The following is a 7,165-nucleotide window of genomic DNA, read 5'->3' on the forward strand; positions in this document are numbered from 1 at the left end:
CCAATGGAGAAATCCAGTACACTGTTGGAACAAAAAAATATGAGTTTGGATGCATTGGAGGTAGAAGAAATTTTTTGCTTTAGCCACATCAACCCTTCCCCAAGGTGGCAAAATTCAGGGCCAAGAGAGATAATTTCAGCTCATAATTTCTCCTACTTCAATACCTCACTTTTAAAAAAAATAGACTTTATTCTTTTAGAGCAGTTTCAGGCTCACAACAGAATTGAACAGAAAACACAGAGAGTTCACACATAGCCCTCCCCACCCACACATATGTACTCCACTACCCTCAACATCCCTCATCAGTGTGGCATATTTGGTACAACCCTTCAACCAACCTGGGTACATTATCATCAATCAAGTCCATAATATACATTAGAATTCACGCTTGATGTTGTACATTCTATGAGTTTTGACAAATGCATAATGACATGCAGCCACCACTATAGTATCATACAGAATAATTCCATTGCCCTTAAAATCCCTTGTGCTCCATTTATTCATTCCTCCCTCCCTCCTTCTATCCAAACCCTTGGAAACCATGATCTTTTTGTTGTTTCTGTAGCTGTGCTTTTTCCAGAATGTCATTTGGTTGGAATCACACAGTTTGTAGCCTTTTCAGTACTGGCTTCTTTCATTTAGTAATATGTCTTTTATGTTTCTTCTATGTGCTTCATGGCTTGATAGATCATTTATTTATTACACATGTATATTTTTTAATTTACAAATATGTACTGTTCATTGTTTCTAAGAATGTTTAGAGCTTCATCTTTTTCAATTTACATAGTTATCAAAGGAATAAAGCCAACCACAAATAAGTATTAACTCAAAAAGATACATATACCCTACTATTAACAGCAACATTATTTATAATTGCCAAGATATGGAAGCATCCTAAGTGCACATCAATAGTTGAATAGATAATGGAGATGCAGTATATATATATATATAATGGAATATAACTCACCCTTTAAAAAGAAGGTATTTTGCCATTTGTGGCCCTTCATTCATTTTTTTTTTCACTTCAAAAACCAGAATTTTATAACTGGCACAAACATTTCCATTACAATAAAAACAACAAAATACCTAGAAATAAACATAACAAGGAGATTACTTATACTCTGAAAACCAAAATGACATAAAGAAATGGAAATATATCTTGTGCTCTTGGATTAGAAGAATCAATAATATCAAAATGGCCACACTACCCAATGCAATCCACAGATCCAATGCAACCCCCATCAAAACACTCATGACACTCCTCATAGAACTAAAACAAACAGTTCCAATATTTCTAAGGAACCACAAAAGACCCCAAACAGCCAAAGCAATCTTTTGTAGGTCTCTCTCTCTTTTTTATCATTTTCTTCTTTTTGTTCTTTTCTTATGGCTTGATGAAAAGAGAAATTCCTTTAACATTTGTTGTAAAGCTGGTTTGGTGGTGCTGAAATCTTTTAGCTTTTGTTTATCTGTGAAGCTTTTGATTTCTCCATCAAGCCTGAATGAGAGCATTGTTGGATAGAGTATTCTTGGTTGTAAGTTTCCCTCTTTCATCACTTTAAATATATTGTGCAATTCCTTTCTGGCCTGTAGAATTTCTGCTGAAAAATCAGCTGATAACCTTATGGGAGTTCCCTTGTATATTATTGATTGCTATTCTATTGCTAATTTTAATATTTTCTCCTTATCCTTAATTGTTGCCAATTTGATGACTATGTACCTTGATGTGTTCCTCTTTGGGTTGATTCTGTGTGGTACTCTCTGCACTTCCAGAACTTGGGTGACTATCTCCTTTCCCAAATTGGGGAATTTTTTGGTTATTATCTCTCCAAAAATTTTCTCAGGCCTTTCTCTCTCTCTTCTCTTTCTGGGACCCCTATAATGTGAATATTAGAGTGCTTCATGTTGTCCCAGAGTTTTCATAAACTATCCTCATTCCTTTTTAAATTTTTTCCTTTTTATCTGTTCTCATGTAGTGATTTCCACTAATCTGTCTTTAGCTCACTGATCAATTCTTCTGCCTCACAATACCTCACTTTCAATAATGGATAAATCATCAAGACAGAAAAGTAGTAAGGAAATGTTGGACTTGAACTATACTTTAGATCAAATTGAGCTAACAGTTATAAACAGAACATTCCTTTCAACACAGGCAGAATGAACATTCAAAAACACACAAAACAAAACATTCTCCAGATAAATATTATAGTCTTCTATTTTTTTAACAACTCAGCCTCTTTTTTTTTAATTGAAGTATAGTTGATGTATAACATTACTTAAGCTACAGGTGTACAAATAGCAATTTAAAATTTGTAAATGTTGTACTCTATTTGTGGTTATTATAAAATATTACCTATATTTCCTACATGATGCAATATATCCTTGTTGCTTATTTTATACTAAATAGGTTGTACCTCTTTTCCTCTACCCTTTTATCATCCTTTCCCACATCCCTATTCCCACTGGTAACTGCTAGTTTGTTCTCTATATCTTTGAGTTTGATTCTTTCTTGTTGTCTTCACAATTCATTGTATTTTTAGAATTCACATATACGTGATATCATACAGTATTTGTCTGCCTCTGTTGACTTACTTCACTTAGCAAAAGACCCTCCAAGTCCATCCATGTTGTTGCAAATGGCAAAATTTTTATTCTTTTTTATAGCTAAGTAATATTCCATGGCATTTTTCAGAGAATTACAATAATTTAAAAAAATTATATGGAAATACAAAGACCTAGAATAGTCAAAACAATCTTGAGAAAGAAGAACAGAGCTGGAGGAATCATACTTCCTAATTTCAAATTTTCTGACAAAGCTATAGCAATCAAAACAGTATAAAATTGACACAAAAACAGACACACAGATCAATGGAACAGAATACAGGGCCCAGAAATAAACCCACACACCCACAGTCAACTAATCTTTGGCAAAGGAGGCAAGACTATACAATGGAAGAAAGACAGTCTCTGCAATAAGTGGTGCTGGAAAACTGAACAGCTATGTGTAAAAGAATGATATTGTAATATTCTTTAACACTATATACAAAAATAAAAATATTTAAAGTGGATTAAAAGCCTAAATGTAAGAACAGGAACTATAAAACTCCTAGAAGACAAAATAGGCAGACTATTCTTTGACATTAATTATAGCTGTATTTATTATCTTTTTCCTAAAGCAAAGGAAATAAAGGCAAAAATAAGCAAATGGGGTTTAATTAAACTTAAAAGCTTTGGCACAGAAAAGAAGACCATTAATAGAATGAAAAGACAACACTGAATAGGAGAAAATATTTGCAAGTGGTATGACTGATAAGAGGTTAACATTCAAAATATATAAGCATCACATACAACAAAATAAAAAATAATAATAATAAAAAATGAGCAGAAGATATGAATAGACTATTTTTTCCCAAAGAGGACATGCAAATGGCCAATAGGCACTTGAAAAGATGCTCAACATCACTAACCATCAGGGAAATGCAAACCAAAACCACAATGAAATATCATCTCACATCTGTCTAAATGGCTGTTATCAAAAAGAAAACAAATAACAAATGTTGATGAGGATGTAGAGACAAGGAACCTCTCACACACTGTTGGTGGGAATATAAATTGGTCTAGCCAATGTGGAAAATTGTATGGAGATTTTTCAGAAAACTAAAAATAAAACAACCATATCATCCAGCAACTCCACTCCTGGGTACATATCTTAAAAAAAAAAAAAAAACTAAATAGAAGAGATACATGCATCCTAATGGTCACAGTAGTATTACTTACAATAGCTAAGATATGAAAGCAACCCAAGGGTCCATCAACAGATGAATGAATAAAGATGTAACATATACACACAAAATAACTCAGAAATTTTAATAAGGTTGAAATTGTACCAAGTACATTTTCTGAGCACAGTTGTATAAGACTAGAAATCAGTCATAGAAAGTAAACTGGAAAAGACCAAACATATGAAAATTAAATAACACTCCAGAACAAAAGAAACGCACTTCTAGGTAAAAGAAAAAAAAAACAAAAAGAGAAATTAAAGCATGTCTTGAAAGAAATGACAATGGAAACTCAACTTAATAAAACTGGTAGGATGTAGTAAAAGCGGTTGTAAGAGAAATTTATCACAATAAATGTCTACATCAAGAAACAAGATCTCAAATTAACAACTTAACTTTTCATCATAAAGGACCAAAAAAAAAAAAAAAAAGTAACAAACTAAGCACAAATTTAGCAGAAGAAAATAAATTTTTAAAAAAGACCACAGCAGAAATAAGTAAGTGACCAGAAAACAATAGAAAAGATCAATAAAACCAAGCTCTGGTTTTATTGAAAATATTTGTTTAAATTGACAAAACTTTATAAAAACTAAAGAGAGAGAGAGAAGACTTAAATAAATAAAATCAAAAATGAAAGAACAGGTATTACAATAATACTGCGGAACTACAATTGTCATAAGAGACTACTATCCATAGTTATACACCAACAAATTAGTTAATCTAGAAGAAATGGATAAATTCCTGGAATTTATACAATTGACCAAGACTAAACCATGTAGAAACAGGCAAGTAAACAAAATCTGAACTATTAATAATGACTAAGGAGATTTAATCATAATTACAGATCTCCCAACAAAAAGAAGTCCAGGACCAGATATTTTCACTGGTGAATTCTATCAAAAAATTAAAAAAGAATTAACACCAATTCTTGTCGAACTTTAAAAAAATAAAGAGGAGTGAACTTTCCCAAACTCATTTTATAAGGCCAATGTTATCTTGATACTAAAGTCAGATAGGGTAACTACAAGGAAGCAAATTCCTAGCCAGAACAATGGAAGGAAAATAAAGAAAAGGCACCTGAATTGGAAAGAAAGAATTAAAATTGTCTTTGTTTGCAGATGATATCATCTCATATATAAAAATTCTAAATATTCCACCAAAAAAACAGTTAGTATTAATAAACAAATGTTAAAATTGCAGGAATTAAAAATCAGTGTACAAAGTCAGCTGTATTTATATACACTAATGTTGAGTTATCTGAAAAAGACACAAATAAATGGAAAGATATCTTGTGTTCATGGACTGGAAGAAATGATGTTGTTAAATTGTTCATACTACCCAAAGCCTTCTATAGATTCAGTGAATCCTTTACCAAAAATTCCAATGGCATTTTTCACAGAAACAGGAAAAAAAAAATCCTAAAATTGAGGTGGAACCACAAAAAACCCTGAATAGCAAAAACAATCATGAAAGAAGGACAAAACTAAAGGCATCACACTTTCTTTCAAACAATATTTAAAAACAACAGTATTTTAAATACTGTGGTACAGGCCACATAGACCAATGGAACAGAATGGAGAGCTCAGAAATAAGCTCTCATATATGATCAAGTAATATTTGACAGTGGAACCAAGTTTATTCAATGGGGAAAGAATAGTCTGTTCAATAAATGCTGTAGACAAAACTGGATAATTACATATAGAAGAATAAAATTAAAGCCCCACCTTATACCACTCAAAAACAAACCTGCACTGGATTAAATACTAAAACATGACATGAAACTATAAAACTAAAATGAAAGAGGGAGAAAGCTTTTTGACTTCAGTATTGCCAATGATTCTTTTGGATATGGCACCAAAAGGAAAATTAACAAAAAGAAGAATAAATAAGGGAGGATATATATACATATATATAATCTCCTACACAAAGATAAAAAGATACAACCAAAAACTTAAAAGACAAACTATGAATGGGAGAAAAATATTTGAAAAGCATGTATCTGAAAAGGGTTTAATATCTAAAATATATATGGAACTCATATAACTCAAATGCAAATAAAATAATCTGTTTTTAAGATGCCAGTGGAATTGAATAGCCATTTTTTCCAAAGACTACATACAAATTGCCCAGATTTGAAAAATTGCTAAACATCACTAATCATCAAGGAAATGCAAATCAAAACCACAATATGATATCTATCACATCTTAATTGTTAGAATAGCTACTATAAAATAGGAAAGATATAAGTGTTGGCTAAGAAGTGGTGAAAAAGAACTCTTGTGCTTCATTAATGGAAATGTAAATTTTTGTGATTATTGTATGGAAAACAGCATGGATATTCCTCAAAAAAGAAATATAGAAATATCATATAATGCTAAAATTGATCTGTACCCCAATTTTGAATGTGTATGTGTGTGTGTGTGTGTGTGTGTGTGTGTGTGTGTGTGTGTATGATTTACACCAAGCAATTCTCTTATCCCAACTGGATGTCCTACAATTCAATTCAATTCTGACTACCTATCAAGAGAAAGCATCAGATTTCACTGGTTAAGAGCTCAGTCCCACAAGACTATCCTATACTTTAGATGCCAATAACAAGCTAACCAACTGGCTACCAATTGGAGGGTCCCATGACTCCTCCTTGTGTTCGATTAATTTTCTAGAGTGGCTCACAGAAATCAGGAAACCCATTAGATGACTGGTTTGTAACCAAAAATATATGCTAAAGAATACAAACCAATAGCCAGATGAAAAGAACAAAGGAGATTCTGTCCGCATGGAGTTTGGGGCCCACATAACATGGTGGTATATGGAAGCCTTCTAGTTTCCCAACATGGAAACTCTCCAAACCCCCTACTTTGGATTTTTTAATGGAGGTTTTGCTACATAGGCATTATTGATTAAATAATTGGCTATTGGTGATTGACTCAATTTCCAGCCACTCTCCCTGCCCAGGAATCAGAGTAGGACTGAAAGTTCAACCCTGTATTTGTGGTTTGTTTCTCTGGCAACTAATCCCTCATCTTTAAGTGTTTTCATAAAGCCACCACATTAACATAAATTTATTTGTGGTTGAAGGGTGCTTGTTATGAATAATAAGACACCAATTTCACCTTTATGGCTTTGAAGCATTTTGAGGAATTGAGGACAAGAGACCAAATACTATCACAAAAGATGCTCCCATCTTTTGGGGGCTGTGAGCTAGGAACAAAGACAAAGACAAAATCTATACATTTTAGTCATCTAAATAATCCCGCACATACATGCTTTTATCAGCTTTATCCATAATTGACAAACTTTGAAGTAACCAAAATAACCTTCACTATGAGAATGGGGAAACTGGTAAATCCAAACTATGGAATATCATTCAACAGTTTAAAAAAGCT

The sequence above is a fragment of the Camelus ferus genome, chromosome 16 (assembly GCF_009834535.1).
Source record: "Camelus ferus isolate YT-003-E chromosome 16, BCGSAC_Cfer_1.0, whole genome shotgun sequence".
NCBI lineage: Eukaryota > Metazoa > Chordata > Mammalia > Artiodactyla > Camelidae > Camelus > Camelus ferus.